Source organism: Pseudopodoces humilis, chromosome 14 (genome assembly GCF_049639895.1).
Source record: "Pseudopodoces humilis isolate 2021_Gansu_Grassland_sample_001 chromosome 14, ASM4963989v1, whole genome shotgun sequence".
NCBI lineage: Eukaryota > Metazoa > Chordata > Aves > Passeriformes > Paridae > Pseudopodoces > Pseudopodoces humilis.
Genome location: NC_142213.1, coordinates 11,132,207 through 11,154,326, shown reverse-complemented (window position 1 = coordinate 11,154,326; position 22,120 = coordinate 11,132,207). Strand labels below are relative to the sequence as shown.

The following is a 22,120-nucleotide window of genomic DNA, read 5'->3' as shown; positions in this document are numbered from 1 at the left end:
TCCTGACCCGAAGGATTGCTGCAGCCAGAATTAGCTGCTGTATTCTAAGTACACTTGGCTTCAAAGAGCTGAAGGCCAGAATGAGAATCTGCAATGCTGTTCCTGAAGTCCCACGCTTTCCACAAAACTGAAAAGCCAAACAATCCCCCTTTGTTTATCTTTCCCTTCAGTGGAGCTCCCACTCTCCCAGTGAACATTAACCCCAAAACATTTTGCAAATCAGAGAAACTGTCTGACACTGAGACACCAAGATGTGCCCACTGCCCCCTTGCTCCCACCAAGGTGCAACTCTCATGATCACAAGGGATTTCCTTTGATGCCAGTCATTTCCTCCAAATTCTCAAGCATGAACATTTGTTGAGAAAAACTACAGCCCAAAGGCAAACAACAAAGTGATTATCAGCGTAATACTGTGCCTCATGCCCTCGAACAGCACTTGCAAAGGCATGTAGGTTGGTAACCAGCCCTGGACATGTTCCCAGAGGAGGGAGGTACCCAGAGTCTTTGCTTCAAGGGGCAGACACCAGGCGTGTCATGCACCTCCAGTAAAACACGCGCACATGGCTCCTGCCAGGCACGGAGTGCAGTGCAAGGCAGGGCGCTAAGCGAGGGAAAAGCCCCAGTGCTGTCCCTACCACATCACTGCTGCTAAAGCCAACTGAGCATTCCTCCCTTAACTCCCATTTGCTAGTTTTATAAAACAAATTATTTTAGGAAGGCTTTGTTTTATCTTGTCTTGCCCGATCTTGGTGGACCTGCAGCCCCTCCTCAGCCCCACAACAGCAAACACTCCCGACACAGCATAAACTCTGCAACCAGCGCGTGGGGATGGGTGACCATTCACTTGCACAGGTTGTTCTTCCCAAGCAAGAAACTCTGCTGTGCTTTCTGGGCAGCTGAACCTGTCCTGAAAGGAAAACCACTTTGCTTCAGCTCAATTTGCTACAGCTGCACCTGGTGCCTGACTGGTTTTAGTAGTAAAATGTTTCAGACTCTCCAGTCTCTCACTGGAGGGACCAGTCCTTTCAAGAAAGGCTCTTTCCTTAGAAACTCAAACATTCACTACTGGCAATAAGAAAATGCTAAAAGGAGATTTAAAAAAAATAAAAAAAGAAAGCCTTGTGTACCTGATGGATTGTCAGATTGACTAAATAGGACATCAACAAAATTAGGAGACAATCACAGGGGAGGGAAGGAATACATGATGAGATCCCTCATTCTGAAGTAACAAATTCCATTTGTGTACTTATCATTCTGAATCTTTCAACCTATAACACATGTTAAGCAACAGAGGCCTTAGCACAATATGTAGGCTGCCTCATAGCTACTAAAACTCTGTTATCCCCAGCTATGCAGATACTCAAGTAATGTCATCCATTTTTTAAAAGCCCAGATGTCACCCATGTTTGGAGATTAAAAAATTCAAGTAAAATTGCACATTCAAATGACTGTTTTGGCACATACGGATGTGTGTGTGGATTTGTTGCACAAAGACACTACTTCAGCTCAACAGTGCGATCGACAGGATAGAATTTTTCATGTCAGTTAGTGGCAAACTAAGAATGATTTACATGAAAAACTCAAATGGCTTGAATAGAGCTGTTCTTTCTACAGTAACAAAAAAAAATAAAAATAAAAATAAATCAAGTTTTCAAAGGACACCTAAGGGCAAAGGTATACCAGGCAAGCATTGCTCTAACACTAGATAAATAAATGGGAACAAACCTTACCCTATTTTAAAGACCTTAGCATCCTAAGGGCTTCAGTGCCTCAAAACAGAAATGTGGCTGATTTTTTCCTTCAATAGTAAAATTCTACATTGTTTTGATGTACATATTTTGCTCACAGCACAGCTACTGCTTTCTGATTTCCAGGGTGGTTTTCTTCTTTTTTGTTTTATTAAAGTAAAACAAAGGGGAAAGTGACAATTTAATTTTCCATTTTATTAAGACTGTGGAAGCAAATGATATAAAAAAGAATGTCAAAGCTAAAAGTTACAGGTACATCTCCTTCAAGTCATTCTGTTCTTAGGCTATAATGTTTAAGACCCTATTGTGTATGACTCAGGCAATGATGTCAGAAACTGGAATATTTCAGCTTTTGTTAGTATGGATCACAACTAATATTCTTTACATTTATTTTTTCTCTCTGAACTAGAAATCCATTGAGGGCACATAACAATTATCAGTGAGTATTTCTAAGATTAAACTTCCATATTATCTAATGGTACCTATAACAACAAAAGAAAATAAAATGGTTATTATCTTAAGGACCTAAACAATTCAAAAAACAAATTAAGCTTAGAGTGAAATAAGAACTGGGTTAGAAATCCTCTTCTGAACAGTTAGTCTGCGAATGTAATTACTGAAGAAACTACAGCTAATCAGCTGTGAATTGTATCCATTAATTAGTATTTGCCCTGGAGAAATGAGAAAAATCAGTAACAATGTTAACACTGCAATGCACTGATGAGTACTGAAACACAGGGCCCTCAGCATTTAGTCAAGCAGGTGGCTCCAATGGTCCAAGTAATTTAAAAAGCTCTCACCTGAAGTGCAGAGCTGGAATTACAAAGCACTTCTTGCATATCTTTGTATCTATATAAGGCTATAATTAATGGCTTTTAATTTAGAAACACTTTGTGATCAGCTGGGAACAGTGATAAATCATTCTAAATAGAACAATGGGTTCTTGCCTATTTTAGTAAAATAATTTTTTTGTGAAAAGATTCTTGTTGCAGACAATATTTTTCTCCATTTATGTTCTTCAGGAACCCTTGCTCTGACCCCTCATAAACAGCTCAGAGCATTGTCATAGTTGACAGCAGAGATTCAAATTAAAGAGGAGACCCAGCAATTTGGCCTGCCCAGGTGAGTCTCTCACCTGTCAGGTTTCCATGGGACTGAAGAGTAAGATGCAGCACCTAGTCCAGCTGTCCTTTGTTTTGGGATAGTGTTGGGATGCTTTGCAAAGAACTTTGCCAGAGCAATTAGCAAGGTTTTGCATAAACTTTTTCACCTAAAGAACTCAGAGCACCCTTGCTCTGTAACTAGGAAAGAATAAAATGTCTCCAGATTCCTTTGGCAACACATACCACTGCATTACAAAGTACAATTTTTTTCCCTTTGGTTTCAGTTCAAACTCTCTCTTCAGTTTTGATGAACACACTAAGTGGGAGTACCCGGCTGACTGCCACCACCAACCCATGGAAACCACATCTGCCCATTTCAGGAAATGAACCGCACACAAACAAAGCCTCTTCTGAACTTGCTGTGAATCACAGCTTCCATTCTTCGTGCAAATCACTGCATCAAAACTATAACAGTTCAGTCCCCTACTCTTGTGTGTTGGAAGGGCACCTGAATCTTGGCCCTGTTGAAATCCCTCTGGACAGACATGAAGCCTGGAATGAGAGTGGATGCTTGGTTTACTGATGCCTTGTATAAACCATGTGCAGAAAACTCATTTGTTCTAAAATATCTGTTTGAAGCTTTTCTCTTCTCTTTGACTGCCAGACCTGAAGCCAAACACCTGGTCTTACTCAGCTTCTCTAGCAAGGGTGTATATTTGTAATGCAAAGGGGAAATTCACGCCCTCTCCTTCCTCAACACGTGCCCTAATGAAGACTCAATCAACTCCTGCCCAGCATTGGGAATGTAAAAATTGTATCACCGCCACACTTCTCCAAAGTGTGTGTTTTCTGAGACCAAACCTCTGGGGCCAAATGTTAGGCTATCTGTTTGCAAATCAAGGGAAAAGCCGCTTGGAACAGCCACAGCACAATGCTACTGGGTTTTCAAACTACCCTTTGTACTCACCAGAGCTTAAAAATTGGTTGGTTATGAAAGCAGAGACTAATGAGCAGTTGTTTTAAGGCAGAATTCTAATATGATGTATGCCACAGAAAACCCTTGGCAGCATGGGATAAAAAACAGTGATTAAATGTCCACTGAGTCTGAATTCCTACAAAAAAATCTTCAGAAAATCTCAAATGTGGCCATTTGAATTGTGGCCACTCTCTGGGCTCTTTGACAACTGTGATTGACTCATCATGGCAAGACATAAAACAGGCAAAAAAGAACTTTACACCACAAAACTATAATAGTTTAAAAAAAAAGCTTCAAAACTAAGGCAAATAACATTTGAAGTTGTTGCTATTATGGACACACAGAATAAAATTTTGAACCTATAAAAGATAATAGGAATTCTGCTACTGATTTTAATGGAGGAATCATTTTACTTACAATGTTCAGTCATTAGCATTTTTCACAACCTGTCTTTAAAATCGACTGACTTGTGCAATTCTAATCTAAAAACGTTAGAACTCACATCCAACTATTCATTTCTTCAAGAGGTCAAATGCAGAAATACATAAGCTACTTAAAACCAGACATAAAGGAGCAAAGACTTTTATCTGAGCATCTCAACAGAACAAAAATGAACACTTAAAATAGTAATATTTTTACACTCAAAAAGAAAATTTTATTCAGCAGGTAAATTTGTTAAATATGCCAAATAATTCTTTTTACAATACTGCTGTTTAATAATGCAACCTCAAGGAACAACACCATTGGAAAGGTTATTGTTCCAGCACAGGAAAACAGCAAAACCATCATATGTGAATAAAGTTTCCAAATTAAAAACTTCAAATATATCCAGAACAGGAATGAAACACATATATCTGAGAATAAATAAAAATAGTAATAGTTATGACAGAATCCACTCCCTGCTACTTTTATTTTTTTTTTAATTAAAGAAAACCTTATCCAAATCCTTACTGTAAAACAGAATTCAGACTTAATTATCATGACACTAGCAGTCCTTTCATAATTATTAGTTAATGTTTAGTCAAAACACACATTTAAAGTTTGTCAGGATAGTATTTCTAGTCAAAATTCTCACAAGCTCTAAACTAGTTCTGTCACAGCACTGCATACCCACTTGTGTACATATTTTAGGCAGTTAGACATCCAAACTCTATTATTACTCATGCCAATTTACTGCTTTTGGAAAATGGCACCCTCAAATGATCACACTTTCAGTATTTCTCCAGTAAAATTAGAACACATTTTTTAAAATATAGCCATTAATAAAATCATTCTTTTATGGTGTGAGCATACTCTTGGTTTCCATATAGAGAAATATCAACTAGCACAAATATATATTATGGTAAGAATCTCAGTTTTATCTTCATATTTGGCAAATTAATTCCTCTGAGGTTGCATTACCCTTATGAGTAAAATGTAAGATAACAATCCCAAAAGATGTAATTACAGACCAAAACTAAATTACTTTGCAGGTCTAAGTACTGTATCTTAATAATTTCACCAGAGAACATCTTCACTGCATTTGGGCAGATTTGATTTTGCTGCCTGACCAATAATTACAGCTCTGGCAAATACAATGTCTGATAAGGACATCAATTAAGAATGAGCATTGTGTTATTTAAAAAAAAAAAAAAAATCATCATGTTCACAGCCTGTCTGATTGAATGAAATGCCAAATTAAATTAATGGAGATTGCTAAGTCTAGCTGGCTGGTGGGGAACCATGCAGAAAGTGGGACAGCATAGACAATAAACTGTCTGTAATTAAAAGATGAGAAGCTGGACTAATGCTACTTCAGCCTGATTATTCCAAACAAAACAATATACACTAAAATTATTCTGGCAACAGAAGTAAAGGAGAAAAAAGGCATGGGAGGAGGGCTGGGACAGGGGAATTTTTCTTTTTCTTTAAATAGTATCTATCACCATCTACAAACAGCAGTGTCCTCACCAGATGTATTGAATTAAATACTGGGGGGGGCGGTTCTCATCAGAAAACACAATCCATTTTTTCAATGAACATTAAAAAACATACAAGAATCCTCCAATTCTTTATGTTCTAGATGAATATCCAGATAATCTCTGTAGAGGTTTTACTCCTAAATTATTATGTGTTCATAGGAGGAGCAGGGAGTTCTTTTCTGGAAAAGCAAGTCACTCATAAAAGTTTCAATACTTCAGAAGCAGTAGATGGTATCCATAATATTTTATAAAATACAAGTATTCTATTTTGATTTTGCTGCTAGAAACAATGAGGCAGATTGTAGTCTGACAGGTGCCACACCACCAACGTTGTTAGGGATTCATACCATTGTGAGTGAATGAAGCATTGTTTTAAACCCTGCAGATGAAGAAGAAATTTTATCTCAGGGTGAATGCAAAATGGCAGCCTTGAATTTGGCACTACATCAGTACCCACAGAAAATTTGGGACTCACTCTGGCAGGATGCCAACGTTTTGGAAGGTGGTATGTGTTGCCCACCACCATAAGTATTATTCACCATGGACAACAGGCAGCTCTAGGAGGTAATGGGTTGAGTCACTGAGCATAAAGGAGATGGAGAGTTGGACCAGGTGCAGGCAGATGCATTTGGGTCAGCCTCTGACCACATGTCAGTCAGCACATAAGGTATCCCAGCTCCATCTAAGAGCAAACTGCTCTGTGTGTGTCCACAAGGGTAGGGACATGTGCACAGAGACTGCTTCTGTCAGCAAATTATAACATTTGGGAACAATTTCATTAAATACTGGACCACCAGGCAGCATGTACTATATATGCCAAGTTTATACTTGTGACTTTCTGTTCATAATTCCAGAACAAATTTAAGTGACTTTTATAGAATAGTACAGTAACCATCCACTCTCTGAGACAGATTACAGTGTTTGCTTATTTTCAGTAGTTCATATCTTCGGGAAGAGGGTTAACATCCTGCTAGGTTCTGCCTACAAATCTGCTAGGACATGTCCTCATGGACTTGTGAAAAGCCACCCAGGAAGTGTTAGCCTCCTGGTGACTCTGGCCACCAGAACCTGCTACACAGCAGTTATTTCTCTCCATTTCCTCCCCATCAGGATTCTCTATCACACCATATCAGGATCCTGCAATGACCCAGAGGGAATGCAGGCCCTGTAGAAAACCAAAGGAGTTCCTATAGGGGATTTCATGCCAAAAAGCTGCATTTGCTTAGAACCACAGCACTGATAATCAACAAGCCAACAGACAGGAGCACAAAACTTCAAAGTATGAAGTACCCATCTTTGCTGTCACATTCTCAATCCTGAATTTTAGGCAAATGAATAATCTCATAAGTGAATAGAATTAATTATTGAATTTGTTCATAAATATGTGTCAAATCATGCATGTCTTTTGATATTTAAAATCTTAAAGCTTTTAATTCAGGGAACCATTTGGATTCCAATTTTTGAGACTCAAACATCTGCCACACTAATTGTTATATATATATATATATCCTTATATAAGTGAGGCTATGTCTGTATATATATATGTACACATACATACACATTCTCTAACTCTGCTTAGACCCAAAAAAATTCTCAGTAGGATAAAATACTTGAGTAAGAGCTGAAAAAAAAAGAGACATTTATATTTTATTCATATAGCCTCAATATCCATCAGACACACTGTTTGCAGATAGTACAGACTTAAAACTTTTGGAAAGCAATTAGAATGGAAACATTTGAAGTTACTTTAAAAGCTTTCAGCCAGCAAATAAAAACTTTGACAATAACAATAAAAAGCACTGACTTAATCTCTGTGATTCCAGCCAAACATTCTAATATGAACTCCTTCAGTGAATTCCACAGCCAAAAGCTGTAAATGAATGATATTTTGCAATGTGTGATACTGAACGAGTCTTAGGAACAGTAGTGAAAGGAATATTTAATGGTCTCATGTTAGACATTTTCAGATCTCTTAAGAAGGACACATTCTATAAATGTTTTTATATGCAAGAAGTAACTTTGTATGAATATGCACAGTATTATTCTGCTGACTGACAGTCAAGGCAATTCAATATATGCCAGACTTTTAATGCTACCTATTCCATATTTAAATTAATACATATTAAATAAAAGGTGGTTCAAAGAGCAATCCTGGTCCTAATATTTATACAAGATTAAAGCAGTATAAAATTAGTCTGAATCTTGAAAGTGTTCTCCAAGACAAACATACCAACAATTGTTGTTGCTGTTACATATTCTGAGTTTCAATTTACTATTTTGACTCTTTGTAGACAAGAATGTATGTCCACAATCTGTGGAACTCTGCCTTCAAAGGTAATAAAATGGACACTCAAACATAAATTCCAGGTATATCTCTGTGTCTCCCTACATAAGCTAGGGCTACTTCTTCTCTGTACAAAGCTAATACATGTATCAAACTTAGACCAATCCACTGAGTTTCACATTAAAAAGACCTTACAAGATCTACAGATGTTGCTTTGCATAGTTCTGAAGTACATTCCCCATCATCACACCCTGTTGTTGCCTGAAGCTTGAAACACAGAAAGATACCAGATGTTAAGATATTCAGTTATAGAGCCAAGGAGAGGCCACTGTAGTTTAAGTGTTTGTTTAAAAATACATGAATTTTTAAAGATGATGTTTTCTTGCTTTGCTTTCTAACCTAGATGTGTTTGCAGTGATGAACTACGAAATTATTTTCGCAACCACTCTCATGAGCATGTACTTGTTGCTACAATAAACCAGATTAGGCATAAATGTCATAGAAGGAGAATAATCCTAAAATGCAAAAAGAATTTACTTATATTGCTCCTGTTCCTATGCATTTTTCTACAACTTTGTGGCAATTTTGATTCCACATGAGCAAAGGACTTCTCGCACATGCAGTTTTCACATCACCCATTTGATGTACGTTTTACATTACTCTAAACAGCTGAAATTCTACATAAGATTTCATTTCTGATGACATCCAAGGACATATGGCAGTTACAATATGCTCTTTTTACACAGCTGCTCTAAAGAATGATTCAAGGCCAAAGCACAGTCGAGCCTCCTCCATGGTCCTGTGAGAAGATGGAAATGTCTCTTTTCTCCATGACATTTACCAAACGGAAGATCAACAGCTTCTCAGAATGGCCTCCAACACACCCACATTTGAAAAAAGGACCCAAATTCAGGACCCAAATGTGGACCTGGTGCTGGGGCTGCCCTCCTGTCTGGTTCCCCAGTCCTGCACAGGAGATGGCAGGAGCACTGGTGATGTGGCTGGTGGCAGTGCCCCACGCCCAGCTCATGGACAGGAGACCTCCAGCACCCCTGGGAGCTGAGACCAGCCAGGTCCTGAGAGGGAGCAGCCCCATGGCACCAAGGGCAGCATCAAGGACCCTTCTTCAGCTCCCCTCCTACATCTCTGAGCACTCTTTACCCCAGCAGCTCAGCTGCTGCAAGGGATAGTATTATAGGGACTTTTGTTTACTGGGGTTTTTTTCAGGAGGTAAATGCATAAACACAGAACTGGTTTTGCCATAGGAACATTTCTGCTCCACTTCCTTCTTTGAGGTGTTAAATTCATACAATCAAGCTGTTAATCACGTCTACCCCCCCTTTATTTTATATAAACTGTCTAAGCATTGAACCTAAGCATTTCTTAGCATAATGACAGCATTTTATACTTAGGATCCTAAGAAATACTTTTACATCACTATATTCAAGATTACTGTAACATTTTCGCACACGAATTTCAAGTGATGTGATTATACTGAAATTGGGGCTGTAAGTAGCTTTTCTTACAATCTTATATCAAATTTCACTCACTTCAGTGAAAATTGTAAATTCCATTCTAGACTGTGAATCAGCTCTACTACACTAGCAAATTATATCAGGTTTTAAATGTAAAATTGATAGAGAAAGGGTGAAGCAGATGTAGACATTTTGTAATAATCATAATGGAGGATCAGTCAAGATACTTTCAGTCTAAAACCAGTACATGCATAAAATCTTAAATATCTCAACTCTCAGCCATGTTCATACCATGAGTTCCTGCATTTTTTAATGAAATTAAATACTTTCCACTTTCGAAGCACTAATCATAACCAAATAGATAAACAGCATTTTTTAAAGACTCCATTAACTGTACTTCACCATGTGCAAGGCTGTACAAAGCAAGTCTATTACAAGGCAGCCTGTGGGATGTAGCTGCTCTTGTTAAAACCATACCCCAAGGAGAAACTGAGGAAAGCCACCCAGGAATGCCCCAACCCCAGTGCTGGTGTCAGTCACCCTCAAATGTTCCTCAGGTGATGACATTTTTCAGTTTGGAAAATTTACATGTGTTAATGTAACACAGATCACAGATGTATTTTGTAAATAGACACATAACACATCACTTCCTCTTGTTTCTTTATTTCACATCAACCTGAAACTGGAAGGATTTCTCCACTATTTTTAGTTGAGGCATGATTACAAGTCCCACAGCAGGGAGGCCTCTGGAGAGTCTTCAGCAGCACCTGACTTTATTTAAACATGCAAGATGGAATTGGATGCAATGCTCTGAAATAACAGTACAGGAGAATTAAATTTAAGAGTAGAATAATCCCTCGTGGTGGTTTGTATTCCTAATTTATGCCACAGAGACTAATCAGGCTTAATTTATCTATCTTTAGCTTCCCAGTGTTTCATTCGAACCTAAAGGCAACATTTTGGGCTGCAGAAACTTTATTTTGTAGGTGACTAACCTACTTTAATCGCATTTTCATCCATAACTACAGTGTAGCATTTTCTTCACTTAATTGGGTCACTGTATTTCTTCTTGAAAGTGGGCACAGAAATTATTTGATATTGATTGCAGCCCCTGAGGTTCAGCTGAGAGTTGAGGACATGCAAGGGGTACACAGCAAATTCCATCTATGACAAATGAAATTAATAAAGTTTCAGTCAAACCTTCGTATTAGGAAAACCCTGACATTAAAATATGGAGATTTTCTATAAAGCATCTCACACATGCAGGGCTGGAAATGCCTGGCACCATGGCAAAACCAGGCCTCTCAAGTCTTCAGGTGACAGTGTCAAAATACTAATGAGTAATTAGTGCTAGAATTAAATGTATATTAAAGAGCACACCAGTAATTCCCTCTTATAATTTTCAGATGCCATAGAAAAACAAGTTTTTAAATATAAAACTAAAAATGGTAATAAAAGCTCACTTGAACAGTCAAGTAGTACCCTTCATGTCTTGATGTAAGCAAGCACGAGCTTTGATACATGCAAATTCTTGCGTTTCTTTTCTTGAAGTATGAGAGACATCAGATCCTAGTGGCATTTCTGCTGCCAAGCTGTTCCACAGCTCACAACTCACACTCTGAATATATTCTCCTACTTTAGTGGACTGAGATAATTCAGTCTCATGCTATTCATATCAAAGATGTGCAAGAAGTTGAATATTTCTTAGTTGAATTTAAAATGATCAGATGTAGCTTTAGCATGAATTCAAAGTAGAAGCATGGATTGTAATCATAGTCAGTAGATGTATGAAAGCTGTAATCCCTTCACGAACTTTCTTTGTCAAAACGAAAGAAACTATGCAACATATTTCTAGGGATACTGGTTAATTCCAAGCCAGGTTGATAACTGGATGTCAAATGAGAAAGTCACAAGCTCATATAAATGTAGCATTCTTTTCCTTTGTCAGATGGCATGATCTGAGCTCTACCAAAACCAGTTCTTTGGGTGTCTCTGAGATAGTATTTTTGATATCAAAACCACTCTGAAAGAACCAAGTTAATACTTTGCACCATAACCACATGCTTCTGGCAGGCAGATGCCTGCTACAACTAGCTGCAAACTGCTGGGAATTCTCTAAATTATATTTTATATCTTGAGCCTTACCATTCCATCCCACTTTTAGAATGGAAAATTCCCCAGAGCTCAGAAATATTTGGGCACTAGAAGCGAGTCCTGGAGTCAGAGCACTCTCACAAAATCCTGTATATTCAGGATTTTGTTTCCCAAATACTCAGGACTACAGCTGTTTTATTACTATATTATATTTTGGATCACACAATAACTTTAGCCAAGTTTTACAACACTGATGTGTGGTGCTTCTGTGATATCAAAGCTGTGTGAAGGTTCAGAACTTCAAATCCCACATCCAGCTCTAGTGAGCCAGTGAAATGAGGCAAAACCATGCAAAGGAGCACAAAACATCCAAATTGCTCTGCCTGTGCACAGAGAGAACAAATCACAGGAAATCCATTTGGTTGCTTGCTTCATCACCTGCCAAACTGGGGTGATTTTGCTCTACCATAGAAGTTTCTCAGTCATTTTTTCTATCTGAATTGGGAAACGCTGCACTGTGCTAGTGTTAATGTAATGGAGAAGGCAGGAACAGGGCAAAAGCACATGATGTTCTGGCAGCTTTTTGGTACCAAAAGAGGAAAATGTTAATAAAGGGTGGGAAAAATAACTGATGTGTCAGTTAAAAATAAAATTAAGATAAAAAGATAATTGCTTTATCTTCATTTGTATAAGCATCTAGAATAGTTTCTGATAACATTTTATTGTCCACTAATTTTAGATTTAGAAAATCCCAAAACCAAGCCATCCTCACACTAATGGTTTTGCTTCTAATTGCTTGCCTAATCTGCCCTGGAGTTATAGCAGTTTTCCAGTGAAAGAGATTTCCTTTGCTAATCAAAACAAAGTTGCTCAACTGTATTTTCAAAACTGGTGAAGAACAATAAATGTATTTTAATGGAAGAAGTGAGTTGTCAAATACAATATACATGGTATGGTTTGAAGAGGAAGAAAAAAGATATACAAGTGGTATGAGATGCTGTGCAAGTGGTGGGTATTAGGAGGCAGAAAAGGGGTTGAATAAAGACCCATAGAAAAGTCTAGTAAGACAATGATTATCAGAGGATAATAAAAAATAGCTTATCGGATAGATAAGGAAAAGATAAACTGAAACATGCAATGGAGATTGGAATAAGTTTTGAAGAAAAATTAACACAGAAAGGAAATTTTTTCAAAATTTAACAAAAAATATTTTTAATATTTTGTAATACCTTGTAAAGCATGATTTTGAGAGCATCTGGAGACAATTCAAAGCACACATTTTTACACACACTTTCATATAAATGCCATTTTTCGTATTTTGAAAAAATGGACAGCCTGTAAAAGCAACTATGAAATTTAAATTAATCTCATAATTCCAGACCACCAGTAAAGAGGCCTAGAGCAAAGAGATCTCTTTCCTTTGTCCCATACACAATCTCACAGTTTTTCCCTCTCCAGCACATGGAACAGTTGTCCATGTCTAAGTTCACATACACCCATGGGAAATTCTGTTTAACATGCTGTGATGACCCTTCACACATTTCCACATGGAACCTTCTTTAGCATCACTGAAACCACCAAGGTCAGATTCCAAGGGACACAGGAAACTCTTCAGAGCCGTAACCTCACCTTTGTCCAACCTAGCAGACAAAGCACTGATTATAAGAAACCCTTCTGCTTGTTTGCATACCAAATCCCCAAACCCTCACACCTCTCATCAAATCAAAATTCAAACAATAATTTGTATAAGAATTACCTAGGAAAAACAGAAATCTGCTGTAGTATTTACCAGGGAGAAAAACACTGAAGGGTTATTTGCCAGCATAAATCAGGCTGCACCATTTGATTCAGATGGTGGTGCTGGTTTTGTGCCATACTCCACTAAATGGAATATCAGCTCTAGCTAAAATAACTACTATAAAAAAATATAAATAAAAGGGTTATCAATTTTCACGTCAACATATAAATATATCATCCACTGAGACAAGGAAAAAGTTTTTGCGTATTTTTACACCATGCATGTGTGAAAAGGGGCTAAGAAGTATAAACCCTTCACCATTCTCAACTGAAAATTTTCTTTCTACAGTGTTCACTCTTCCTGTGTTTTCCTTCATAAACATAAATTAAGGGAAATTTAGGCCCATTTCCAGTCTCTTCCACCCCTCAGAAGCACAACCCATGCTCCCTGTTTGCTCCAAAGATATGGAATTGTGTTCAGCTTGAGAATATCATGACCCTTCAACCCCATTAATAGATTTTTTATTATCAAAATCTTAAGGGGACAATTTCACACACTCCCCACACCAGAAGTTCCTGAGTCATCTAAACAGAATCATCAACATTTAGACTGGTCATCATCAACAATGAAGGAGATTCACAGGATTTTCTACTTCCAAAAAAAAAGGTTATATGCCATGTAAGAATGGTTATATCAGCAGCAGTGGGAACCAAACTAAAAGACCTTCCAGTGACTCAAACTCCTGATATCAGCACTGCCACCAGCAGAAATGATGCTAAGTGACCTCAAGTCCCAGAGAATATCTCAGCGTGCATCCTGCTCCAAACCTCCACCCACTTGCTTATTTAGTTATTTTCTCTATAACTTGATACACCTTTGCCTATGTTGACACAACTTATTTCAGGTCCCACTGCAAAAAATGAAACACAGAATAAATGCAATTAAAGATTTTTTTTCACCTGGGGCAGAAATGAAGAGCAGATGAAGGAACACGTTGAACTAACAACAGTGACAAACATGGCACACTGTGAAACCACACATTTATTCACCAATAGAAATGGTAAAATTTTAAGTATTCATCTCACTGCCATCAGGGGACTTTTTAAAAAATGTCAGCTTTTACAAAGCTGAATCATTAGAGAGATGGCCCAGAAGGGACATGCTGGACATGTATAAATCTGACTTACTCACTGAAGTACACCAAAAATTCTGTATACTACTGAGCCCTGACTAAGGAAAAAGAAATGCACATGACCAAATGGAAGCAGTGATTATTAAGATTAATATAACCTCTAGATAAATTATACTTTTTTGTCATGCACCAGCAAGAAGCTTACAGGACAGAAGCAGGATTAGTTCAGGACAAGGGAAATTATTCATGTAACAGTTAAAGCTTAAGAAAAGAGATCTGTCTTATATCAAGCTGATGTTTCAGATAAAAGACTGCATTATAACAGGTTATAGTTGCAAAAATAATTTGATTGGCATATCATTTATACTAACTGCTGCTTGGAACCCACCCAGAATACACAGCGTACTATAAACTGTTAGGAAATATATCTGGGTATTGTTCAATATTTACAATGTGCTTTATTTTGTAAATATAAGACCTGGCAGAAAAATTGTAGAGTATTAAAAATAGCTCTGGTTAAAAAGAATGTCCTTTTTCCCTATAAAAAGAAGTATTTCTCTAAAAGTAGTTTATCATTTTGTTCAAAAACGTTCACAGCAGAGCTAAACAAACTTTCAATGAGGAAAATTTGATTGCTTTGTTCAGCTGCTCACACAGATTTCTATCTGTACTTATTTGCATATTTCTGAATATTCTCTTTCAGGCCCACACCATTTTTGTTAGCAAAATCAATTTTCTGTTGGACAAAAAGTGAGATTTGCTCTAAAGATTTTAAGCTTTTAAATAAACATGAACTGAATGGTGTAAAGAGCTCTCCTTTAAGAAAAGATTTTTGCTGTTTGGAAAGAAAAGAATTCTTTGCATTTGCATTCACAGGTATCAATTGACAGCAACAGATTTTTACATGAAGAGAGAAAAAAATATTCAAGGGCAAAACAAAAAGACCTGCAATGTAATTATGTACTGTAACAGACTGATGCTAAGTTTCATTTTTAAGGAACAAATGTCCATATACAAAACATAAAAAATACTAAATTCTGATATAAAAGCTTTATTATTAGCTTCACTATTGATTCTCCAAAGCTCAAAGAACACTCATGATTATGAAATTGTATCCCCTGCATCTGAAGAGAAGGATTGTTCTAAAATCCAACAGTTCTGCAGAATCCCCACCAAACACAATTTTTTCTAGGTTTCTTCAGCTCTGCTAATAGTTATTGTTTGCACAACTGTAACTAAGTACATTACCAACTAGTTGTTCAATCTATATAAATTTAAGAAACACACATTGCCAAGGAGTGACTCATATATCAGTCTATTATATGCTACAGAGCTGACTGTATTAAACAAATCACTTTCCCTACAGCTGAAGAATAGAAGCTATATACAGAGCAGAGGTTATTGTCTAATTTAAATCTTGGCTCCTTTCCCAGAGCTGTACAAGATTCCAATTTGTGGAAATGTTACTCTCTGCTACTGCCAGAAAGACTACAGAAAATGGTATTGGGTGCCTTCCAGAAATATGTCTGCAAAATGCCAATCAACAAGTCACTAAAGATTAACAGTATGACTGTACCAAATTAATTTAAATTATAGAAACATATGGCTAGGATGTTTGCACTGCACTTAACACAACACCTGCTTCACAAACAGCTAAATTTCCTTCCACAGCATAAAATAATATATGTCAAACACCTTGAACCCAATTCCTATAAATGGGAAAAAAAAAAATCAGTTCATAAACAGTAACCACAGGGCACTACTATCAGCTACAAGCTACCATTTTGTAATGGTCAAATCCCTTATTTATTATAAATTCTACACTAACCTAGACTAGGTAGTCTTTTCCCATCATAGAGAAAGTAATTAGTGACAACAGAAATTAAGAAAAAAAATATGGCAGAAATAAACATCTTTAAATTCCATTTTAGAAGTCAAATATTTTAAGCTGATTTTGCTAGAATACTTCCAGACATATAACACAGTCCTTCAAATACAGTGTTATTGTGCCTTCTCTCTCTCTCCCCCTTGCTGACATTCTTAAGCAAAAGCCTCTCTTGAAAGGCTCTATAAGCTCACAGAAAGTTAAAAGATTAACAATCACAATCTAAAGTCAAATATTTTGTATTTCCTCAGTGTGGTTTTTCTATTATTTTTTTTAAATTCCTCAATATATATGATCATGTCATCAAATAAATAAAAAATTTTAAAAATCTGTGGCAATCTCAGAAATATTTACACATTAGGGTATGCCATATTTCAGCTGAAGAGGAAGGGAGCTGTTTTCTGTTTCTCTCCACTGCTTTTCTATTATTGCCTAGCTAATAGAAATACATCAAACAAATGTTCTACAAGAGCAATAAATATTAAAGTTGACCTATCCATCTGGAAGAAATGAGAACAATACTGCTCACTTTTAGCCCAAATATGACACTGATAAATGAAGCTGTGAGATTCCATCACACTTTCAGCAACCTGGGCTAAGCGCCCACCACGTGATTCTTGTACCAGCAATTTTCTCCATTCATCTTCATTAGGCAGTCACTTGACCTGCCTCCTAACATCCCTGACAGATTTGAACCTTTAGGGGGCTGCTTGTAGTTTTTAACAACGCACTCTAAAAGCTTTACTCCCTTTTGGAAAAAACCTCAGATGAACATAAAGGAATACATGAGCCCTTTCTTCCGAAGAGAGAACCATGAACTGCTCGTCACGACTAAGGCAGTGCCGAATGTGTGATGGCAGGAACACGATGGCAGTTGTGTCCTTTCAGCCCAGAACCAACCCACAGCCTGGCAAGAAGCACAAGTGAAGCAAAGCCATCACCTTTCAGCCATCAAAACACAAGTACATGTTGAAATCAGAATGCGTGTAACCTCGTGCCACAAATGGAACGCCCTCCACTTCCTCCCTCAATCACTGCTTGAAGGAAGCTGGAACAGGCAGCCAGAGCATCCTTTACCCAGCAGAGTAAGAATGCTTCATCACATTAGCAGTGGTACATTACATCCTCATTATTTCCTTTTTCAACAGTAACAGCACAAATTTGATTATTCTGTAACAGTGAAAATGAATATCAATTCAACATGAATTTGCCAGTGTAATAAAAAGCTCCTAACAGGATTTTTAGCAACTTCCTCGAAAAACTTCATAACTTTATGATCACTTAGGGAAATCAGAAAGGCTAAAAGCATCAAAAGGCATTAAGCTTTTGACATTAAAACTATCTCAGATATTCATGCAATTGCAATACCTTCATTAGGGTAGCTCTGCAATGTTTATCTGACAAGCATCTGATGTATTGACTCTTTTCTACTGAATACAAGAGGCTTATCTTTCTTGTTTCAAAGAAGTCTTTAGAATTATAAATATTGTAAACTGTCATGGTAATGTAGCAATTAAAATATACCCACATAGATTTCTTTTAGTCAGTAAGTTCTTCAACCCTTTTTCATGTTGATCAGGTCTTACATGAGTGGTTCCATGCAGCTGCTAAGCACACCAGGGAACCAGCACACACTCATCCAGGAAAACATTGCTGAATTCAAGTAAAGACTGCAGAATCAAACAAAAGATAGGTAATCCTGATACAGGGTTGACATGGATTTCACTGTGATCACCAAAACATGAACGGACATGACTTTTATACAAATAGAATGTTTTCATGGACAGGCACTTGAGTCATACTAAACTGGATTTACACCACGACAGTTTTTACTTTTCTTTTGAAGAGCAATCAAATATCTTATTCCCTGTCATATTTTCAATGGGTTCTGAAAGTATCAGAAACTTTGCTGAAAACCTGAAAATACTGCCAAAAGTATGGACAAGAAAAACTACTGAGAGATGTGCCATTTAAAATCAAGGCCTCGTATAGGTGTATTTGTGGTATTTCCTGACCACTGAACACATTACAGGTAATAAGTAATTGCTGATAAGGAGCTGCACTGCCCTGCACAGTACAAGGAATGCTTGAATCTAAGCTGGAATGCTGAACTCAGCTTCTTTTTAATGACTATTACATATTTCTGCATCAGCATTAGAGCAATTGCACAACAGTCCCTGGCAGGACTTTCACCGGGCTTTTCTGAGACACAGACAATTCCCAAGAAAGCCATCAGTGGTGTGAAGTTTCACCTGAGGCAGTATTATGTTGTATTGGTATTACCTGCCTTATCATCTGTGACTGCAAATGCCTTTATCAACACACTGAGCCTCTCTTTGGAAAGAAAATAACGGGATGGGCTCTCTCTTGCTCATCTGGGATGCTGAAGATGTCAGTTGCACTGCATCAATTCCAAGCTCAAAGTTTGTCACATTTCCTTCACTGATGACGTGGCCTCAGTCATTTTCTCTGAATGAATAGATTATTCTCAAGAATGAACAAATGTCTGTGTGATGACAGAGATCTTCACAGTGGGTTTTCACAAGTTGGTCAATCTATGACTGCTGCAGAGAGCTGATTCTCAACACAAAACAACTTGGAAAGATGAGCTTGTAGATCAAATGGTCCTCAAAATCACCCACAAGTCCAGTATCTGCCAATTCTCTTTGTCTGAGGTGACTTCCTCCAAAAGATTAATATCAAGTTAATAATGAAACAAACTGCTCTAAATGGAGTCTCTCTTTACAAGACCACAATGACTTTTCAATATTTTACTGTAATCAGTTCCTGAAGGGAGCCTGATAGTGACAAGACTGAAAAAATTGTTTTGCCAAGGTTGGGAGCTATAAAAATCAAAACAAAATACAAGGAAAAAGAGAGGCCTGAGGCAGTTTTCAAAGAACTTGCTAACAAAAACAGAAGTGAGAGAGATCTCAACACAGCTTTAGAGATGATCCCATGTATGGCAAGAGCTACAACGTACATGAAAGTCTTAAGGTATGCCAGGGAAACTATCCTTAGGTCTCTGAAGACCTAAGAAAAAAACAGTCAATTAATCTGTTTTCAATTTCTGTTTATATACACATATATATATATGTATAGGGAGAATTCCTATCTGTTGGAGTTGAGGGGGAAAAACAAGCAAACAGATATTCCAAGAACTGGAGTCAAAGAAGTGAAGCATATTTTCATCTGTAGCTGATGTGTGCTGGGGAATGTCTCATCCAAAGTGATGACGATGTGCTGTGATAATGTCAGCTTTACCAACATCATCATCTGTCATGCCAGAATTATTCCCTGGTTCTTGGTGATGAAGAGGTTCTTCAATTCTTCAGGGCTGAATGACACTGAAGCAACCTGTAAAAGTATTTGCTAAAGACCTTCAGAAAATGAAGTATTCTATATTGTGTTAGGCTATGCACACATTAGCACAATATTCTAGTTGGAATTAGTCTTTCTCTGAGTAGAAACTTCAGTAAGCAGTTGTGCCTCGACCACAGGCAACTCATCTTAAATTTCATTAATTTTCCTCTAAGCTACTTTCTTAACTTTATTCAGAATGCCCCTTCAAATGCAGTTAAGTCATGAACTCTATCTCTCACAGTGCAGCATTGTTTGTGTTGAGTCTTTGCAGCAGGGTTATCACTACAGGTTAATGGATTTGTGTTCTGAGAAGCCACGATTAGAATAGGTGACCTGTGTTCTGCATTATACAGTGAAAAACATATCTAGCAGCACGATTGCTATCAAGTGTCAAAAGAGATACTGAGAGCTGTGTGTAAAGACAGCACTAAACTCAGATGGTTTTATTCCTCCTAGGTATTGTGCAGTGGTTAAATTTGACATGTACAAATTGCTGAAGTGAAGATTTGCAAAGTAACAGTACATATCTGGGCTAATGGCTTAGTTAAGAAAATGATGTGCAGGATTTCAAGCACAGTGTGAATATGCATTTAAAATATTTGTGACACTTTAATGGACATTTTCATTAGCAGAGGTTATAACAATGGCAAAAATCTGAAATTCTAGACAAGGAATGAGGTTATTGCAGTAATTCCACAAAATTCAAAGAGATAAATTCTTACTGTTGGAGAAGACATTAAGACCCTTGAAGTCCCCTTCCAACAAAGCCATTCCAATAGAAAAATCAAGAACTAATAAAGGAATAAGTTTTCTTGTCACTTCTGAAAAATGTTTCAAGCACTGTTCAGTAGAAAGTAGTAGAAAACTTAAGCTGTCCTGGCTTTTCTCTTCCTCTTTATCATTACAATACATAAGCTGACATCAAGGAGAAAACCCACAGAAAACCGATTTAGACCTGAAGTGGACTGCAGAGCTGCTTGCTATACTAGCAGGGCATCACAAGTGGTCATTAGGAGAGCATTTAATAGTAACTATAACATTAGAAAGAAAAAGTAGCACATTCAAAGGAGAAGGCAAACTAATCACCTAGTGAATACTAACTTCTCTCAGAACAAACTGCACGTATGATGCAGTTTCAAACGTGGACTTTCAAACCATTATGTATGAACAGCAACAGCCTTCCCTTCCTCAAAACTGGCCTTTTACACATCGACTCTTTTAGCAAATACAGTGATACTGCATTATGACACTGAACCCAATCAGTTATGAAATGTGCATCAATAAAAAAGCTTGCAGGGAAAGACTTCAATGGACACACTCAAAATTTAAGCACTTTCATAGTATTGTGCCTAGAAAGTCATTGACTTTCATGAGAGCTATACCTAGCATGTTTCCAGTTCCTGCAAAGGAAAGAATTCTTTCCAAGTTATGTTCAGTATGCTTGGAACAACCTGGGCGACGAGGAAGACTGAATTCAGCCCATCTGCATCAGTCACATTCACAGATACAGCTTAGAGAAGCCCAGATTTTGACAATTGTTTGTCCACTATTTAAACTGCCGGCAGGCAGGCATTGCTGCCCTCCCCAAGAGTAGCAATGATGTGTTCCATGTGCACACCTTCTGTCTACACAGCTGAGTTCTAACAATGACACTTCAAACTCATTCTCCTTTTTCTCCTCCCCAATAATCACCCCTGAATCACCAAACCAGTTAGTTAAGCCAAATGCTTATTACACTTAGACAAAATTTTAAAAAAACCCATCCTGCTTCCCTTTAGAGGCAGTAATATATTAGCATCTGAACCAAGTTGTCCTCAGGACATAATTTCATTGAGAATCTCTTCCTCATTTATTGTAGTAGCTTAATCTGCTTTAGCTCTTTTTACAGCTTGTTTAAACTGTTCTCAGATAGATTTTTTTTCTACCTAACACTTTCTACACTGGTTGTAGAATGCTTTTGACATGACATGCTGTGCTAGGAGTTGCTGGTGATCATTTCCAGGACCGTCACTAACACGCTGTTTTCAGTAATAATCACAACAGCACTTCCATTTAGAGGGAGCTGATCAACCACTGCTAGCAAAGGTCCTTTGACCATAGCATATTCTGTTAACAGGGAATTGGACTGATGTCTTCATGCAGCACAACTGCCAGCTTTGAACCAAAACACCTGTTTATCACTATCCATGACAGTAGCTCCTTGAAGCATCATCCCCCAGACTTTCCAATGTGAACCTCTGCTACAATGAAATAATGATCTCTGGGATAATGACTCCAAAACAATAACCTCTGTGAAATACAGAAAGACTGAGCCATTAAGTAACTGTCTCAACTTCTGCTGTTACCACAAGCAAGTAAACT

At 37.5% G+C, this 22,120-nt stretch overlaps 1 protein-coding gene across 2 annotated transcripts in view; it reads right to left on the bottom strand.

The window, feature by feature from the left end:
• TOX3 (TOX high mobility group box family member 3) overlaps window positions 1-22,120 on the bottom strand; it is a 73,334-nt gene that overhangs the window by 25,445 nt on the left and 25,769 nt on the right. The gene's annotated exons all lie outside the window — the stretch shown is intronic.